Here is a 21,014-nt window from a genome sequence, read left to right on the forward strand (position 1 = left end):
TCCTCCTTTGCCTTGGTTGGACCCTATAACCAGACCTTTGCAATAGTCTCCACTTTCAGCCACTTGTCTTTCAATGTGCTTCACCTAGCACATAGGGCCACCAGTCAAAATCTTTTAGGACCTTCACTCTTACTCATTAGCTCTTGTCTATACATCTGCAGATCTTTTTCCTCTACCTATAGAGTTGGTATTGATAGCATTCTGCCACGTGTGAAGCTAGTTCCTTGTACATCTGTCTCTCCACCTAGGTTGCTCACACTCTAATTATTCCATCATTCAAAAGACTCCAGGGTTCCTGTTCCAGCCACTATTCTAGACAGTAATCACACAAAGACCTAGCTCTGTCTTCCAAGGAGCTCAGTCCATGTAAGCAATAAAACATAAATAAAAGTATGTGGTGAAATACATGTAATAAGGAAGTTCAAAGGGCAGAGAACAGCGAAACAGTGTGATAAGCTCCAGAATGAGATTCAGAAGAGCAGGCTCAAGGTCTGACCCTGCTATGTAACTGAGTTATAATAAGCAAATCCCCCAGTGGAAATTTTCTCATTTGCAAAAGGAAGATCTTTACTACATAGTATTCTATACAGACCAAAGTAAAATAAAATAATTCCCTTCTCCCCACTTGGTTTCCCCAGAGGTTGAGGTCTAAAAACTGTATCCTTGGGCCCTTTGCCTTTTGGCTTCCAGTGAGGCTGAACCATTAAAAGGCACCAACAGGAAATCAGAGAGAGGGAAGAGGGTACATTGTGATATTTATTTTCTTAGTCCCTCCTTCCCTGCAGTTCACCTCAGGCCAACAGAGTCCCTTGGCTGAAGAACATGCAAGAGGGTCACTTGAGCTTGTCTCTTGTCTCCAGGTTCTGCTAACTGTTCCTTCCTCTGGCTCCTTGAACCTCGGGGGCAATTGACCCCTCATGGTTCTTCTTGCACCCTACCCATTCCTCCACAATTAGTCCCTTTATTAGTTCCCCAAATTACCCAAGTCAAGCATGCCATGTGTTCCCTGCCAGAATTCTGAATGATAAAACTGCTTTTCAAATTTTAAGTTGCTGTCTAAATGCAAGGTATTTCTCATTTATCTCTGCACAGTGCTTTACACAAAGCAGATTGATGCTATTAATAACAAATGGTGAAACGAATGTATGCAAGAATGAACAAGTGAATGATCCTGCCCCCTCTAACTGTAGTGACAGTCTTATCTTGGGGATATATCTTTGTCACCTTGATTAGATTTTGTAATGTCCTGATTTGATTTGGGAGGTCCCCTGTTCCCTGGGAACTCACTGACTCTTAAGACTATCTGCAGAAATCTAGGCCTTTGTGTTTCTGGTGGTTTGAGTTGAAAGGGTTAGCTTTGTTTCCAGGTTATAAGAAGCCCACATCTTTCTTCTACAGCCTGTACACTTACCTCATATCAAAAATGGATTCCTTTTTGTGCTTATTTATATCTTTGTTCTTCAACATAAAAGCTGGCAAATAAATCAAAAGCAAACTGTTTCCTTACTATGTGAACTAAGAGCATATTTAAGGAATCAGCAGTCAAGACCAGGCTAGTTTTTTCCAAAGCACAATAAATAAACATGGGGCAAATAAGTTCTTCCCCTGCCTGCTTCTATAGGAAGAAGACCAGCCAATGAACAAGCAAATGACCTAAACAAAAATAAATCACAAAATGCAGGAGCTCAGAATTTACAAAAAGCTGAAATCATAGCTGATTAGTTTTTATTATTTATTCATTTACAGCAATTATAAACTATTCCTGTCTCCTGAATCCCCACCTATCTTAATAATATAGGGAATAAGGATTTTCCTTTTATTTTAATATGTCAGTTACTGAGGTTGATGGCTTATAAATGAGAAACTGACCTATGGAAATTGTCGTTAGAAAACATACTTTTGAGTAAACATATTTAATAGTATGCCTTGGTATTGTGTAGCTATTATTCATTAGCAAATAATTACATAACTGGAATTCTTAATTAAAATTTGTGATGAGAAATGAATTTGTTTATTTTGTAATTATGACCCAGAAATTCAGAGCATATTGCAGTAGTTTATGAGCATAATTCCAAAGATTTTAATGTAGGAAAAGAACTCATAAAGCCTTTAAACATAAACTCTTGGAGGAAACACACACACACACACACACACAATGTGTGCATGGATCCAGAAAAAACAAGATTTGAAAAATCAACCATTGAATACAAACTTTAACATGGTAATATTCAAATTTAATGGTTGTGTGATACTGTTAAAAACCTCTGATCGATCCTCATGAACCTCTCTGGATTTTTCAGGAAAGCTCTCAGCCAAATACTTTCTTCTTTCAGCTTTGTAATTGAAACACAAAGGCAATGGCAAATTCTCTTAGGCTCCTTTTTTAGGCTTTCCTTAAAAATATAAGTTTGAGGTGATCTTTTCAACATACACCATAATTCAAGCTTCTAGAAGACAGCCACTGAAGAGCTCATCCTGGCTGGCAGTAAAAGGAAGCAGATCATGTTTAAATCTACCTCGGTTTCTGTGACCAACCTGCTGAGAAAGTTTGTCATAAAAATGTATAGGTGTGAATTGTTTGTACTTGCTAACTGGCAGTTGATGATATGCTTCTATGCCAGAGGGACTTGGGGACAAGTAAAACTTGGGTAGAACACTTTATAGTACCTAACAAAGGTTAGACAAACTCAAAGTCTCTCCTGAAACTTAGGACATACAAAAAACCATTGCAACTGCAACTAGTGGAGAGATTGCACCTGCTGTCATCTTGTTTGTGTCATGGCTGACTCAGTGGTACCATATCACTGTTATTATTGCGAAACCCAGATTTAAACATCTGTTAGCCAAATTTAGTTCCCATATGCTGCTGGGCCTTGCTGAGACATCATAGTTCAGTAGTCATTTGGGATTTAAAAAAAAAAAAAACCCTGTTATTACAGCTGAATGCTCATAGTGTTTACTATTGATTTTTATCCCAGGATATCAACTTATTCCTGTCTCCCATATACATATCACTTTTTATTCCCTTGCCTATTAGCAATGTATGTTTTTTGATAATTCCAATATATCCAATGTTAATAAAGTGCCCCTGATAGGGAACATCCTATCTGAGAAGGCAAAAAGGAAAGAAAAAACTGTATGCTTTGAGTACATTACTTTGAAAAGACAGAAATTACCCAGAATTCTATTTTGTTTTGTCTTGTTTTTTTAACCAGTAGATGGCTCTAAGTGGCTCCAAGCAATGAATCCACTCTTCCTGCATCTAGTGTTTAGAAGGTTCTGTATATAGAATATGCAATGTTAAGATTTGGGGGAGAGGTATGATCATATGGTCCCAACATTAGTGGAAGCATTTGTAACTTACGCATCTAGGTTTATTTCCATATAGATTTGCATGGGGTAAAACAGATCTAATTATAATTCATAAGTGACTCAGAGCAGTTTATGGCTAATAGGATGAATGCAATGTAAAGAAGTTTAAGGTTTAAGTTTAAGCAGAGGTTCTGACACTAGATTTTATGTCACAAGCAAAAACTACCAAAGAATTAGAAACTGAATTTGAAGCTTATCTTTGAATATCTAATTGTATATCTTAAGTAGTATTATTTTTATGTTATCCAAGACATACAGGTTGAGTATCCCTAATCTGAAAATCCTAAATCAGAGATGCTCCCAGATCTGAAACTTAAAACTGGAAAGTTTAGGATTTCAGATTTTCAGATTAGGGATATTTAACTGGTATAGTCTCTGCAAATATTTCAAAATATGAAAAACTCCAAAATTTGAAGTTTTTTTGGTCCCAAGAAGTTCAGATAAGGGATACCTCAACCTGTATCATTTTTTAAAACTGTGATTTTTTTTTTTTTTTTTGCTCATGGCATGGTATACTAGAAAGAAAATTAGGCTTAAGAGCCAACCACATCTGAATTAGAATCTAGGCTTCCCCACTTAACCAGGGGCAGAAAACACTTTCAAGATAATAAACTTATTCAAGCCTGGGTTCTTTTGTTCATAAATGATGTCTGTCTCAAAGAACTGTGATGAGAATTAAATGATGCTCTCGTGTCTAGCCAGTCCATAAGAAGTATCCAGCTAGTTCCTTCCCATTCATTGGTTTGATTTTTAATGTTAGCTGAAGTAATAATAATAATAATAATAATAAAGATTATGTACAGTTTTTTTAAAAATATTTGTTTCATTACAATAATGTAAATTGACTAAGGATTTAACATAAATTATCATATAACATTATAATATATTGGCAAGATGAGAAGAAGAGAGGGATGAAAAATCAGTTAAAATACTGTTTTGCAATAATATGAATGAATAGATAATGCTAAGAATGATGAGGACAGACCAATGGCTGAATGTGTTATTTAGAAATATGGAATTATAGAAATAGATAAAATCGTTGAAAGTGTAGGAATGGTATGAGGAAGGGTGGCAGGGAGCCAGGAAACTTTGTTGTTCTTTGTTTGTTTGTTTTTTAATTATAATCTTTGTGGCACTACTTGCATTTTTTATAGATTTTTTTATTGTTGCATAATAATTGTACAGAAGAGTGGATTTTATTGTGGCATGTTCATAGGGGATATTTATTTTTTAAAACAAATTTTAAAGGGTATTTTTTTAAAAAATAGGGCCAGAGAAGCAGCTTAGTGGTAGAGCACTTGCTTAATATACATGCAGGAGGCCCTGGAGTTCTATCCTAACACTGCAAAAATAAAGCAAGACAAAATATTTTAATTCTCAGTCACTTTGGATTAAATTCATTATCTTTTTCCTTTGTTAATACATTCTAACGTTCAATAGATATTATTTAGCTCCAATTCTTAAGGTCAGGGACTTGGCTATCATCAATTCATGGAGAAAAATCTGTCAGAAATTTAGATTCAGCCTTATTTTTGCTGGCATTCTTGAATCCTAAGTTTTCCCTTCCAAAGTACACAGAAGCACAAAACCAACTCTGAATTACCAGGAGGCTTCTTATCTGATCCTGCCTCCAAAAGTTTATTTTGTTTCTGTTTTTTTCAAAAGATCTTTGTAAAATGATGATAATATTCACATCTCTTCTCTCTTTTCAAAAGCTAATATTATTAAAAGCTATATGCTATTCATGTTTCTGTTAGAAATAACAAGATGTTTTTAAAAGGCTGATTCTTTTTATTTGGGCTTGAGCACTCACTGTCCACCCTGTGCTACCTGCAGAGTCATCAGCAAAATCAGATAAATTACTAATTTATTATTTCCATAAATGCATGGTTCACTCCCTTTCCTTAGAGTGAAGAGCAAAATTTATTCATGCTAAGGCAGAGTAATCAAAATGACTTTAAAAAGCACATTTTTATCATTCCAAACATAAGCATAGTATGGTGGTACACTATCATAGTACATAATAATAGAAATGAATTATGTCAGTAAAATCTTGAGGTTCAAGATTTACCATGATAAATATTTTTCATTAAAGTGAAATATCTTGGCAGAGTCACTTTCATATGCAGTCGGTTGACACAAGGAGGCCAGCTGTGCCTATGCAGATTCAAGATTCAGTCTATATTATTAATGATTTATCATGTCATGGGGAGCTCAGATTAGTTTTGAAAGCAATCCCTTGCCACAAAAGCACTTTCTATAATGTGCAAACGCCAGGAATGCTGTATGTGCATTCCAAATTAAAGTAATCACGGAAGCTGCAGCTACCTTTGAAATTTCAATACCTTCATCTTTTTATTTTGAAATATGAAATTTTACATCCTAAACTTTATGATTCATTAAAATTCATACAAAATGTTTTTTCTTATCTACTGGATAGTAAGTAGTGTGTATACCTGATTTAATAGACATATACCCATAGATGAGGGGGAAAAGGAGATGGTAGGGAACAAAAATTTATTGCAAACCTATTGTGTACCATGTATGACTGCTCTAAGTCTCACATTTTAATATGAGTTTGGATTACAGTTTCTAAACCACTTCTGTGGAATTCCAAGACTACACTGCGTTCATAGCATCTGTAAAAACTTTCTAGTATTTATTCATTGCTTACTGTTTTCCAGGCATTTTCTAAACACTTAACATGTGTTATCACATTTATTCTTCATAAAATCCATTCCAAATATTATCATTATCCCTGTTTCACAAATGAGAAGAATGAAGCTCAGTGCGGCTCAATAAATTATCCCAAGTCATATGTATAGTGAGAGGAGGAACCTGCATTGTAATCCAGTCTACATAGACTCCAAAGAGTTTGCTATTAAATATCTCTATTAAAGGTGACCTCTCTATTATCTATTATAACTAAGTAAGAGGTAGGATATAAATGGCTAGTTACTACCCATGTAACATTTGCCAAGTCACTTAAATTTCTCTAAGCCTCAGTTTCCTCATCTTTAAAATGATAATAATATTACTTACTTCATAGAATTATTGCAAGTTGGTAGTTATAAGCTGCTTAGAAAATAACTTGTTACATATTAAGTATTAGTGTTCTGTTTAATAACTGTAATAATTAAAGAGTTGTACTTTCTGGCAATTGATAAATTTTTATTGACAATTAGACACAAAGATCTTTAATTTTCAGATGGCTTTTATGCTTAAAATTAGATTCTAAATTAAGTTACTACTTATCACCAATGGGAGACATGTATAGACAATACTGAAGTATAATCACTAATCATGCAGAGTCAAGCCTTTAAAGTTGTCTTTCTTATTGTGAAAAGAGCCAAATATCTCTGTTCATTCATTTATTCATTCACTCCATTTAACAAACATTCTCATGTCAGGAGTGTGCTGAGCCCTGGGGTCACAATGAGTAAATCTTTGCTCTGAAGGAGCATCCATACTTTCTGGTTTAGTACATAATGGTATAAGAAAGTTGTAGATTTCAATATAAGACCTGATTAATAGGTATTTTTTTTTTTTAGTGCCCATCACTGTGCTAAGCACTGGGGTTGTCCAGGTAGGGAAAATAAGAATCCTGCTGTTAAGAAGTATCCAACAAATAAAAAATTATTTTTTTTAAATGATGAAGCTTAAAGAGTGTCTAGGTTGGTTAAATAGTTTAGCTATTGTGACTTGAGTTGCTATAAACATTAATGTGGCTGTGTATTAATGTAGAATGCAGCATTACTGTAGAATGCTGATTTTAATTCATTTGCATATAAACCAAGGAGTGGGATCCCTGAGTCAAATGGTGATTCCATTCCAAGTTTTCTGAGGAATCTCCATATTGCTTTCCATAGTGGTTGCACCAATTTGCAGTTCTACCAGCAAGGTATGAGTGTATCTTTTTCCCTACAATAGCTACACTATGGAACCAACCTAGATGCCTTTAACAGATGAATGGATAAAGAAAATGTGGTACATATACACAATGGAATATTACATAGCCTTAAAAAATAGTAAAGTTATGGCATTTGCAGGTAAATGGATGGAGCTGGAGAATATCATGGTAAAATAAAATAAACCAAACCCCAAAAACCAAAGACCAAATGTTTTGTCTGTTAAGTGGATGCTAATCCATAATAGGGGTGGGGGTAGGGAAGAATGAAAGAACTTTGGGTTGTGCAGAGGGGACTGAGGGGAGGGGAGGGAATGGGAGGATGGAAAGGATGGAAAGGATGGTGAGATGAGATGGACATTATTACCCTTTGTACATGTGTGATTACACTACCAGTGTGACCGCATGTGTGTAGCCAAAGGAGAAGTTGTGCTCCATTTGTGCACAATATGTCAAAATACATTCTACTGTCATGTAGAACTAATTAGAATAAAATTTTTACAAAAAGATGACACTTAAAAAAAATCAAGTGAGATGACATCTCAAGCTGAAAATGGTCTTTTAATTTGATAAATTACATATTTGTTAGAGGAGTACAGAAGAGGCAGTTAGACCCATACAAGGGGTAAGTGGAATGAGGGAAATTTTGGAACCTAAACATTTTTGTTGTTGTTAAGTCAAGAAAAACAAGGGGGAAAAAAAAAAAGAGCTACATGACAATATAGGGAAAGTGCAGCACAGAAGAGAAGAGAAATATCATGTCACGATGAGAGCTGCAAGTATTTGCCTAAAGCACAAGATGTGGATAGAGGGGTGTTGGGCAGGAGAAGTAAACAGAATCAAGGGTTGAAAGACTCTAAAATGAACTGATAGGACCAAACACTAATAAACCACAATAGTAGTAGCTGAAGAGTAGACTGAATCATTTCCCTGAATTCTACTAACGTTTTTTTTTTTTTTTTAAGTGCAATTTTCTTGACTATCAGATTCTCAGAACCAAGAGTTGCAGTATTTTGGTCTTGAGCCAAAGGTAAAGGATACATTTTTTCCATGCCAGTGGATTGCCTGCTTCCCTACCTCTTTTCCTCCATCAGACCAAATACAAGGATTGACTCTGAGGTCCCAAGGATACTTAGACTGAAAACATGTGTAATCTGTTGAGGGCTACAGCTGAGTCGGGGTGGCACCTGGCATTTTGCCAGCGAGCCATTGAGATGATGATGGTTAAGTTAAGCTGTGTATTCAACTGTATATAGACCCCTGCTGTCCGACTCAGGGCGCCAGCTACTTTGGAGTTCTTGCAGGGATTCCTGGGGAGTTCGCGTTGGTGAAATAAAGTTTGTTCCTGCTTGAGTGGCACCTGATTTGTGCCCAGCCAGAGTGAGGCAGTAATCCATGGCTATGAAATGACCTATCCGCATATCCTTCTGCAATCTACAAGTTTTTTATTCCTAGATTTAAGGTTAAAGTGTACTTTCTGGTGTTTTGCTCTGTAACTTTGACTACTGAGGAATTTCAGCAAAGAATTCAGTAATCTAGAGAACTAAACTTTTTCCCCTTGCTGCCACTGCAGGCAGAGGACAACTCGAAAGCTCTGTCTCCAGGTGGATGGTGATTTGATTCCTCATCAAGCCAATGATCACCCCCTTTCATCTTCATGCAATGCACAGTGTCCTCTGTCTGCAGTGGGGCTTGTGCCCTTGATGGAGAAAATACTGAATGACTGGACGCCAGGAAACAGGCAAGCTTTCTGGGTCAGAAGTTGGCTGGGGAAGGGCCCTGACTGCCAAGTAACTTGCAATGATGTCAGAGCCCAGCACAACCAGAAAACACCAGCCAGGCAAGCAACAAAAGACTTAACAACAGAAAAATCACAGAGCTGTGCTGCCAAAGCTGTTCTTTCCGCCCCCTACCCTTTTCTTGTAATAGGAAGAACAGCAGGAAGAGAGTTTATATTTTAAAAGACTTCTAGTTCCTCTCCCTTTCTTCTTTTTGGTTACAAAGTGTTAACTAGGGAGGAAACAGTTCTCCGGATGAGTCCTGCAGTAGTTTCTTGGGGTGTCCTTTTTTGAGTTGCTTTTCAATGCTGTCATTGGAAGTTTCAGAAAAAGGAGGAACAGGGCATTCTTCCTAAATGTAAAGTAACTTAACTTTGTGTTTGGGAGAAAGCAGGAGGCATTGAGAAAAGGAAAATCCTGTCTCTCTGCTCACCATCCCCCCTTCTTTCTTTTATAGTAATTAACCATGCTCAAAAGAAAATTAAAAGTTTAGAGGAAAATCTGTCTTTTTGTTTTGTTTTGTTTTTTTTGTTAAACAGGGACATCATGGTTCATTCCTGCCATTTAAAGCCTCATAGTAATCATTATTCAACTAGAAATTAATAAACACAGCCTGTTCTTGGAAATATCATTTGGATTAAAATCCTCTTGTTTTGGAATATGTGACTTTTCCCCCCTTTTATTTGTGACAGTTTTAAATGATGTCACTTCAAGGACATTTTCATTTCTCCCACAACGTATTTTACACGAAACACTTGCCTGTAAAACCGGCTCATTAGCCTGCAAAATTATACTGTACTGAATGGCTTTCATTCAAAGTAGAAATGGGATTTTTAGTAGGCAATTTCTGTATTTTATAAAGATAAAGCAATGTTTGATTGCTTCTTCCCAGCTGTTTTGCTTAGTGGTTATAAAGAGAAATGGGAGGGGGGAGTAACTGGGGGGGGGCGGGTTTGTAAGGATGTTGCTTAAAAGATAAATCTTAGAACTATGGCAGAACTTCAGGGAACAACTGCGCCCACAGCTCTACTGGACTGCAATGATTTGTCCTCTGGATGTCTGGAGGAAAGCTCTCAAAGAAGTGAGGGAGCGTAAAAAAAAAAAAAGGGAAAACAGGGAGGGAAGTGACAAGGCTGTTCCTACGGCTGCAGCAGCCACAGTGAGCTGGATGAGTGAGGCGCTGGGAGTTGCTGGAAGGAACAGCTCCTCAAAGGTGGGGAGAGAGAAGGCGCGCAGCCTAGCGCCGGAGAGAAGGGACGCGGAGGCCACCGCGGGGTCAGCTGCGCCGCGGCGCCAGGGTGGGGGCCTCCAGGCGGCGCTGGCCGCGGTGCTCCAGTGAGGGCGAGGGTGAGCGCGCCGGGCCGCCCGCGCCTCCTGCCGTCCGCGCCCGCCCGGGGGTGGGACCCAAGCCGCGAGCTGCGGAGTGCGCGGAGGGAACCAGGCTCGGGCTCGCCTGATGGATTGACTTGGAGATGGATCGAATTACACCATTTGCCGTGCATCAGTTTGTTTTGCTCTTGCTCTGTCCCGCTGCTGCCGCTGCTGCTGCTGCTGCTGCTGCTGCTGCTGCTGCAAGGACTGGTAGCAGCGAGTTTCGTGATATATCGAGGAAGCCAAGACCTAAGGAGACAGAGGGATATCTATTTTTGAATACTGTCATTATTTTCTCTTTACCTTGATCGTGCCAAGCTGCTTTTTTTTAAATCACCCTCCCTCCATGAGGTAAGACCGTCTTTTAAAAATGTTCTAATGCTCTGGCTGCATAATGGGGGTCGGACCCAGAACCTGAGAGCCTGAATCGCACAGTGTGTGCGTGTGCATGTGTTTGTGTGTTCAGTGTCGTTTGTGTGTGCAGTGTCACTGGGGAGTTGATTTCTTTTCTGAGAAGCTCTTTTTCCAGCCGTGCCAGGGACGCGTAGAGAGGTTTGGCGGACCCGTCAAAACTGGCAAAGCTGGCTGCTTGTGGGGGAGGGGCACGTAGACTTGGAGGCCCTCCTACACTGTGCACACACCCCTCCTCCGAAGGGGGGAAAAAGCGGAGTGGGGGAGCAAGTAAAAGTTTCTAGCCAGACACGGCCAGCGCTCCCCTTCACATTGTCAGGGGGAGCTAGGGCTGCTTGGGTACTGGGCACGGCAGCTCCAGACCCTGGAAGAGAGCCGAGCTAAGGTCTCAGGAGCCGGCCACAGCTCGGCCGCCCCATCCAGCCTGCCCGCCCTGGAACGGACGCCAGGACAACCAGGGATCTGGCATCGCGGGGCCGATTGGGAGCAGGCGGAGGAGCCCCTGGCGCCTAAGGCTACCTGTCAGTGCGCTCTCGGGTGGGACGGTCGGGTGGAGAGAGCTTGCTGGCCAACAGAGGAGGCTCCGGCAAGAAGACCACCCCGACCCCGGGGGCCGATCACCAGCTCCTGCCCCGAGGGCGGCCACTTCCCACCCTCCCTGCCCCTCTACTGGCTGAGCGCGCTGCGGCGGGGCTCCGCTGCCCCGAGCTCACTACAGCCCACCCCGCTTCCCACACGGCGCCCAGGTTTCTGCTCCCGGCCACTCTCCAGGCAACTTTCCGTGCTTTGTTCTTCGACTGGAAATGCTTTACGGAAGCGTCTTAGACAGGGTCTCCGCCAGGCGGCAAGAGCTCCGCGCTGAGATGTGTTACATTCTCATCTCCCCATCAATTATGGATGGAAACAAATAAGGAAGAGTCAATTTTGCATGAGCCCCTTCTCCGGCGGCGAGAGGCGTCCTGCAGCCTGGAGGGAGCCACTAGCGGGGGCATGGTGAAGAGGAAGGTAGGGAAACTTTTCTCTTCGTCTTAACGACAGTGATGTTTGTCCGTGGTCTGCAGAAATTGATACAGCAGCATGCCCTGAGTAATTTGGAAGGAATTAAAGCATCCTTTTGTCGTGTATAACTGCTGGATTTAAATGAAAGGTCGTGAAGGACTTGGAAATGTGAAGGAGAGCTGGGTTTGAATTTTTTCTGCTCAATCCGCCATCAAGACCATTGCGGTCAGGTGATTGTTTAAATCCCGAACTTGTAAAAAGCTAAATGTCATCGAGCTAGGGGCAATTGAAGTATAGTGTGAATTACAGCGCTAGAGGAACTTGGGGCAGTACACCCTGCTCAGAGGCGACCAGTCAGTAACTAACTGGTATTCCAGCCTCCCAAACCCTCTCCACTCTCGAAGAAGGGACAACAGATCATTATTATTGTAGATGCCACATAGTAATTGGACCTTGTGTCCACCAGCATAGTGGCTCCTTTGCTTAAAATAAAATTGTGGTGTTTCCGGTTATTTGGGGAAAAAATGTGTAGGGCAATTCCCCCACCCCCAAACTTCTGGCTACTATGAATTCTAAGTCTGCAGTACAAAATTGTGTGTGTGTTTGTGTGTGTGTGTGTTCTTACAGTTGTACTTCCCTCTACTTGATATACTTGATATTTAGGATAACAAAGTGGATTTTTTTTTTCTTTCTAAATTTCAAGGCCGAAGTCCCATAGAAAGGTTTAACATTTTTTAAAACTAATTTCTTCTGTGTCGCCTCAGAATAAGAAAAATACATTTGAAGAAATTTTTACAAGATTTCTTTCTTGTAGTATTGATAAATCTTACCTTGGACATCTCAGGAGGAGGATTTTGCTTTCCTTTTGGTGGTTTAAAACAATAGGTTTGATGCTGGTTTATTCATCCTGTTAAAAACAAATCCCTTCACTGTCTTAGGTATCTAACTCAGGAAATTAAGTTGTGTGTAGTCATGTTTAATGTAGTGAGTGACAGGCATATTCTGTCAAGCTGGCAGATATTACACAAACATTTACTCTGGCTTAGATAAATAGAAATTGCCAGATAAGCTCTGAGATTCGGGTCTATATTGCCGTGAACTTAAATATCTTAAGATAAATAAACTATAGCTCTGTGTTGTTTTTTTACAATTAGTGTCTGTGCTTTTGTTTAGGTCTCCAGAATATTCTCACAGAAAGACATATAAATATATAATGCTAAGATTTCCAAAATGTGTAGTTTATCAGACCATTTTCTTCCATAGGAACTTTTAGTTAGGGTAAAAATCCACTACCCTTTCTTGCTGGATCCTACAGAAAGTTGCTACCTGCCTTCATTTCTACTAGAGATGTGACATAGATAACCTTTTTTGAGGCACATTTCTGTTATGCAGGAGAGTGTGCCAGGAATATTGTGACTTCCCTATTACCAGACAGCTGGTTAACTTGAGTTTGATTTAGATTTGTGGGCATTTTGCCTTTTTTTTTTTCTTTTTTGGTGCCCTCTAATAGCACCATCTGGTCTTGTCTCCCCTGATTTGATGGATTTGAAAGATGGCTGTGACGTAAACCTGGTAGAGTAAGGGCAACTTAGAAATCCAAAGGACTTCAGTCTACTTGTTTGCTGCACAGGAAGACTCTATCCAGTAACTGTAATTTGGGTAAGTGGGCTTTTGCCTCATGTGTGATGGTTTCTATTGCTTGAAAAGCCATAAACAAGTAAACAGGAATCAGAGCTTTGATTCACAATGATACCCATAATTGTTAAGGACTTATTGAAATTGGATAAGTTCTTCACTTCTTGCTGCTCTATCTAATGAACCATGGTAATTAGCTTAGTCATTGTTCTTGCATGTGAGTTTCACTAAGATACAAAGAGTGAAAAATGCATCTGAAAAAGGATCATTTTTCACTCTTCTGATGCATTTTATGCAGAGCTAAGAGCCTGGCTGAATGCCTAACCATTATTAGTGTAACCATAGGAGGTGAACTCTTTCCTTAGCATATTGCAGGATAAAATATTGTCTTTTATTTCAATTAATAGACCTTACGCCTGCGTGTTCTAAATTTATTTCTAGAGGAAACAGGAGGCAGTTAGGGTATGTCGGCCAGTTAGTGTTTATTGAGTACCTGTCCTTTGCAAGGAGTTATGTTAGCTAGTGATCCAACATCAGGTGGGCCAGTCATGTTTACCTATGTTCAACTTGAGCAAGTATAAAGAGAAATAAAGAATGGCAAGGGAGGTCTTCTGGCAAGAAATGTAAATATGCACCTTTCTTTTGAAGCATATTATTTTATCCTAGATAGTTTAAAGCAAAACTGTCCACACCAAATATTTACAGTGGTCAAATCTTTATCACTAATGAATGATAAAATGCATTGTGAGTATAACTCACATAGAGTTATACTCTCCTACTAGAGTGGGAGATGACACTTTCTGTGCCTTGTGTGAATGGAGACTTAGCCTTAAGATCTGCCAAAGCCAGTATCTTAGGATGTGATTATTTTATGAACAGCTGCCAACTTTGTTGGGGGAAAAAAAAAGTGTGTTTTGATTTATTCCCATGCCACATTGGGACAATAAAAAACACATAACTATATTAAGCACACCCAAACACTTTTCAGTTGAGCTGGCTATTGTTGGGCTGAGTTATCCTTCTTAGACCTCCCTTCCTCCAGTGGCAGTGCAGCTAATCAATGTCACTGCTTCTAGTTCTCCCAACAGGAAAACTACTAAACCTTCTTACTTTGAAAAACAACCATAAAATAACCAAAGACGATGAAATCAGTGGTCTTCACAGATTACCACATGAGGTATACTTATATCTCAAACTTTTCTTTTCTATTAAGGCTTTTGTTAAGTCACCCAGATTAGCATTTTAACAACCCTGAAGTGAACTTCCGCCATTCTCTCTACTTGGAAACAGTATGTAGATCATCCATCATTCTGTCCTTGGCTACAACAGGCTGCTGGCTCCATCACCATTTGGAGCTACACAGAATCCATCCGACTGTGAACAGCACAGCTGGCTACAGCAATTTTTTCTTCCACACCACTGGCAACATTGTCTGGCTGTGGTAACTAAAGTTAACACCCAGAACGGGACGTTTCCATTATTTTTCAACCTGTGCCAGACCCCTTATCCAGTTCTAGAAGCACACCTGCTGCAGTCCTTGCTGGCTTGCAAGGATGAGTTCCACTTAAGAGGGAGCTTGCCCCAACTTAAGTGACCACAGCAAAGATTCTTTGGGCTTGGTAAGATTAAACCGCTAGAATTAGAGAATTAGAAGGAGCCATTCAGATCCTACTTATCTTACACCATCAGAATTCATTCATTTGTCTCCGTTTGAAAAGGTGAAGAAATGAATGAGGTAGGCTTTAGCCTGTGATCCCAAATGACTGAAGACAGAAAAGGACCTGTCTAGGAGGGTGAGCTGAGCATGCTATTCCTTCATCCCTTTTCACAGAGAACATCTGATATACCTAAAAATGGGTCTATGCCTAATAGAACCCGGTGCTTTCTACTACATTTTTTTGTTTGTTTCATTTTCTTCTTTTTACTTAATGAGGTACCTGTTAGAGTAGCCATTGCTTGTTAAAGTCAAAATAACATGAATTAGGTCTGTGTATTTGCTAGGTGATATCGCCAAGCCTTTCATTTGTTTGTTTAAACTTTTATAATTAGGAATATTATTCTTAGAGTTCCATGTGCCAAGAGGAGACTGTTTCATATTTTGGTGTGAGTTAGCTACTATCTTCTCTTCTCTACTTGACACTGATGAATGAAATCCACCATGAAACAGCTGGGAGGGGAAGAGGAAGGAGGAAATGGAAAGGAAAACAGGAGCCAACATAATACACAGTACTGAATGTTAGTCTGCTTATTAAATTCTGAACACCATGATATGATCTTTATCTTTATTACATCATGTCACCCTCAAACAACTGCAGTAGGTAGGTCTGTTATCACTGCTTTATCAAGGAAGAAATTGAAGTACCAAAAGTTAAACCATTGTTCTAAGGTCACACATAGGAGGTAGAGAACTCAGGATTTGAATTCAGATCTTCATGCCTCTCAGCCCGTGTTTTCATCACACATAACAGGGAATTGTGTCTGGAAACACAGAGCACCTGCAATTTTTTATCCCCCTGATATTTCTGAAAAATTCTTTCAGCATTTTTATTCCTGTTGACCAAATGATTATGACAGGTACTTCTTTTCAAGTGTCCCAGAACAGTGTCTTCTCCCACTTTTTTTCTCTGCTTTGGACTTTCCCGTTCAGGATTACAGTGGCATTAGAACAAATGGTAATATTCATCACTCTCCACCAAAAAATGATTCTGCGTCGGGGTGCGATTGACATTCATTTCCCTGATCTTGGCAGGTGAAGATCCATTACATATCTTTGTCCTGTTTCCCAGGAGTATTTATGGACCCCATCAGCAAAGATAGTAAGAGCTGCAGCTGTTCAAGCATTGGTGGCCCCAGGATGGAAAGTGTATTACTGAAGTTTGACTATATTATGTTGTACCATACATTCTCCTTAGTTATAACAGAGCAATGTTGTCCCCAGTGCATTAGCATTTTGTTATTGATGTTGTCATTGTGTTTTTTTTAATCCAGGACTCCTATGAGAGGAAAACAACAACAAATGCATATTACCACTACACATAATGCTGAAATTTAAGGTTTTCGACTTATATTTATGGGAAGGAAACACAGGTTTTTAAAGTTCAATCTGTTGGTACATGTATAATAAGGCCTCAGGCAAATCTGCAATTACTTAGCCTATTATTGGAGTCTGTACTTAAAAATAAAGTGAGGAGTTTCTACTCAGCTGAGGAACTGGCACATCAGAGCCGGAGCAGATGAAGCTTCTTGAGAAAATAACACTTGCATTCCCCAGGAGGAGGCTGTCAGCAAACCAGGGACTGGGACGCTCCCCATGTTTCCCACACCGCACTTGTTCCTAGAAGGGTCTTTGGAAGCTTTTTTGGTCTTGGGAGTTTTCTACATATATCATGAAGTTTCCAAATGTTCCCTGGGTCATTAGTAGGTCAAGTTAATGTTTGTTTTGCTTTTTTTTTTTTTTAAGCTACAAAGAAGAAATAGAGGCATAAGAAAGGAAAAAAAATGTTGCAGGTTTTGTTTTCATAATTTGTTGGCACAAATATTTGTTCATTCAATTGACTTCTACCAAGTGTCCACTCTGTACTAGTAGGTGCCAAGGGAAGAGGGTTCAAAGAAGGGCATGATGCAGTTCAGAGCTCAGGGACCTAACCTAGTGCCATAGGAAAGATGAAGTAAATAAAGTCAAAAACAAAACAAGGTATGTTTTTAGTGCCAGAGGAGATAAACACTGACCAGTGGAAACTGAGAAGAGTGAGAGGTTATTTCTGGGTAGGGTGGTCAGAGAAGGCTTTGTGAAGCCACTGATATTTGAGCTGGACCTTGAACTAGGTAGGATTTGGACAGGTGGACAGTGAGGGGTTTTGGGGGAGGTGGTGCGAGGGAGAGCATTCCAGGCATAGAGAACAGCTTAGGCAGATGCCCTGGGGTGGGGCAGGAGTCGGGGTCTAGAGCAGTTGTCCACATTTGAGTCCTTACCTACAACAGAGTTTCATTTCAGGTGTGTACAGGCAGTTTGCCATGCAATTCCAAAAGATTTATTGAATGTCTTTGGGCTACTGTACTTAGCTATTCAGCAGATGGGCCCGCAACTGAAGACATCGGAATGAATGGGATCAATCCTGTGGCAATTCAGTAGATTGCTCTGTGATCAGAACTAAAAAAAAAAAAAAAAAAGAATACTCTGTCAGTTGCCAACTGGATCAGTGGTACACATAAACATTGCAAGAGAGAACATGATTTGCCTCAAATTACCCAGCAAGACGATTTTCCTCACAGAATTGTTTAGCAGAACCAGATTGGAAGGTTGTTGCTTCATCAGCTTTATCTTTATTTTTTTTTTTAACTTGAAAGGAGTCTAGATATAGACTCTGTAATATATGGGCATTTGGAGAGGGGAGAGAAGAGGATGTGGAGATAAAAAGTGGAAAAGACAGTAAAATCATATTGAAACCGTGATAGTAAATTAAGTTGGAGTCTAGGTGCTAACTTGGATTGCGGGTTCCATGAGACTGTTTTCTGGTCACTATTGCAAGTTAGCAAAGTAGATATGCTGCAAATATTTTAATAAACGTGATAATTGAGTAACTGTTTACTACATTGCAGATGTTGGCCATCATGACTGGTATATTGCAAGCAGTGTGTTGGGGCTCTGACAGTCTTTACTCACAGAGAATAAATGACTTGGAAAGTTATCAATGAATCCTTTTGGAAAACTGAGTAGGTCCCTGAGGATTCAGCATCCCTTTGTGCTTCTGAGTTTTCAGGATAAACCTACCTGCCATCAGTAACCCACCATGTCACCCACGATTTTTGCTCTCACCCCTTATGCCAAAACTTCCACCAAGCTAGGCTGTTTGAGCATGTGATTTCTAATCCATCATTAGCTCCTTGGTTAACATAAATTATAAGCAACACAGAGTTACGTTTAATAGTGAATATAAAAAGCTTCAAGGGAGGGAAGACCAGAAGTTCCATCATATAAGTATGCTTATTAGAACACATAATAAAGGAAAAATAAAGTGAAAACAGTTGCATTAGGGAATGATCAAACCAATTGCTTTGCCAAGAATTGCTCCAGTGTTTCAGTTTCCCATGGTATATGTAAGTCTTTGACAAGTTATAGTTACATGACGGGCCGTGTTGGAGAAGAGTCTTTAAGTCTGAATCATTGCTGCCAATTAAAGATCAATCAAAAATTATAACATAGGTCAATAGGGAAAAGGAATTAAGCGCAAACAAATTCAATATGAGAACTTTTCAGGAATATTCCAGTGACATAAAACAGAGAACGTGTTTAGTCTAATAATTGTATTGGCTCCTACCCAGTTGCTTGTTGAAGTGAAGGGCAAGCTGCCTCCCCCTGCTCAGAGCACAGTTGCCTCCAGACAGGATCTAAAATAAACTGGGCTGGCTAGCTAGACTAATAATAACAGCTAGCACTTACTGTGTGCTCACCGAGAGCCATGGCACTGTGCCTGGCACTTTAAATATGTTATCTAATTTAATCCTCATGCAACCCCTGAGAATGAAAGACTAATAGCTGAGCACTAATCTGGGTACTTAACTATGTGCCTAATACTCTTATATGTAAATATGTTAAATCTTTGGATCAGTGTTCCTTGAGATGGATACTGTTATTAAAAATATACATATTTTTAAATGGAAAGAAACTGAGACATGGGAGAGTAATTTTCCCAGGGTCAAACAGCTAGTGAACAGTGGAACCGGAGGGCTGGGATCCATGAGAGGCAGTGTAATATGGTAGTTCATAACATGAACTCAACCAGACTTTTGGGGTTGTATGTCCTGGCTTATGTGACTAATAAGTTGCGTGATCTTGGACAAAATACTTAACCTCTCTGAGCCTCTGTTTCACCTTCACAAAAGGTGAACACTGATGGTAGTACCCACCTCCAAGGGTTGCTGTGAGACATAAACAAATTAATATTTGAAGAGCACTTATAATAGTATTTGGCATATAGTGAGTGCTATAAATATATCAGTGTCTTTTAAATAAAAATAAATTCAGTCTGGCTCCAGAGCCTATGCTTTTAGATCTTCTCCTGTGCTATCTGTCCACATGTGTTTTTATCATTTCTCTTGAACTGACATAGACCTTGAAGCCAGTTCAACAACAATTACCCTCTACTCTAACCCACAACTCTGGCCACAGACCAGCCAGAATGGAGAGGGGAATGCGGCAGCAGGTGCCCCATGGCCTGGATTTACCCCAGACCTTGATAGTAGTTGACGATCCTTAATCCAGATGTCAGATCTGTCAGCATCATGTTGTCAGGAATCTGGTGTCCACTGTTGATTGCGTCAAAGGACAAATGTAGATATCTGGTATGTGTTCCATGCTGGTGGCCCCTGGGCTGATGAAACTTGAACAGTGCCATGAAAATTCAGGCACTCTCAAACCATTCCTATCATCACCCTCATCTCCCATGTCTCTCTGTGGACTTTGCACTTCAAAATGCCTCAAATCACACAGCAGTGAAACGCAGAGTTGCAGAACCCTGGCACCCGGGGTCTATTTGTCTGGGTGTGGAGTGGAGCCCAGGAGCCTGCCTTCTTAACAGACACCCCAGACAACTCATGCCCACCCCTTCATCACACTTTGGGAGAAGGTATCCCAGTGCAGCCAGAGCGTCTCAAACATCAATGTGCCTGCACATCACCTGGCATCTTGTTAAAACACAGATTCCCATCCAAGCACAGTGTGATTCATCAAGACTACCTGTAGCGGGCCACGAGATAAATCTGAGACCTCTTGCCTAAAGCACAAGGAGAATGTGTATGAGCCAAAGACATCTCAGCAAGCTCCCAAAAGAGTGAAAAAGAAGTAAAATCTGATCACAACTAAAGAGGTTTTTTTTTTCCTTACCAGTTTGCAAAAGAGCTTCATAGTGAGCTGAAATTATTAAAGAAAAAGGGCACTCACTTATTTCTGCTGACTGACCTATATCATTTCATAAATGGAGTTCTGGTCTAGTATTTATACCACCAGTTTTTGATTTAATGATAAACTGAGATAAGGGTAATCAAACTTCATGCTTCAGGGCATAAGGTGATTGCCTGCTGTGGTCAGGATGGGATTTTTTCCCTTGTGCCTTGCACAATTGACTCGATGCATTAGAAAGTGTATCTGGCTACGCATGGAAGAGAGGGGGCTGGAGGCCCTGGCAGAAAACTCCACTGGCTGAGATCGTATGTGAAATGGTCTGTTTTGCAGTGAACAACCCCATCATCATTTGGCTTTATCGTTTTTGTTTCATATTAAGATTCTATGCACCATGTGTATATATTTCTGTAAGCCACATGATGAGGCTGGAAGCCTGTTATATTTGGAAGAAGATGCCCTGCGCTCCAGCCATGGCCAACAGACTGGCCTTTGAGTGGCCTGGGGGGAGGCACCTCCCCTTGAACACCCAGTTTCCTCATCCACTGATGTCCTGCTGTCCCACACAATTAGACAAGCATCAGATAAAGCAGCATGGATGGAAATGCTGGGTGAAAACCAGATAAGTGCTCCTCAAATATAA

At 40.0% G+C, this 21,014-nt stretch overlaps 1 protein-coding gene across 17 annotated transcripts in view; it reads left to right on the plus strand.

Annotated features, from left to right (window-relative positions):
* Window positions 1-21,014, plus strand: part of Sema6d (semaphorin 6D) — a 595,175-nt gene that overhangs the window by 529,689 nt on the left and 44,472 nt on the right. For 10 of the 17 annotated variants that reach the window (XM_046461290.2, XM_046461294.2, XM_046461292.2 and 7 more), the window contains exon 1: window positions 10,799-11,844. The exons of 5 other annotated variants lie outside the window; for them this stretch is intronic. The gene's annotated coding sequence lies outside the window, so the exon portion shown is untranslated. 2 more of the 17 variants (XM_046461286.2, XM_046461287.2) reach the window with 2 other exon arrangements.

This window comes from Marmota monax, unplaced genomic scaffold, assembly GCF_021218885.2.
Source record: "Marmota monax isolate L192 unplaced genomic scaffold, Marmota_monax_Labrador192_F-V1.1 WCK01_AAM20220418_F8-fsc00001, whole genome shotgun sequence".
In the NCBI taxonomy this organism is placed as follows: domain Eukaryota; kingdom Metazoa; phylum Chordata; class Mammalia; order Rodentia; family Sciuridae; genus Marmota; species Marmota monax.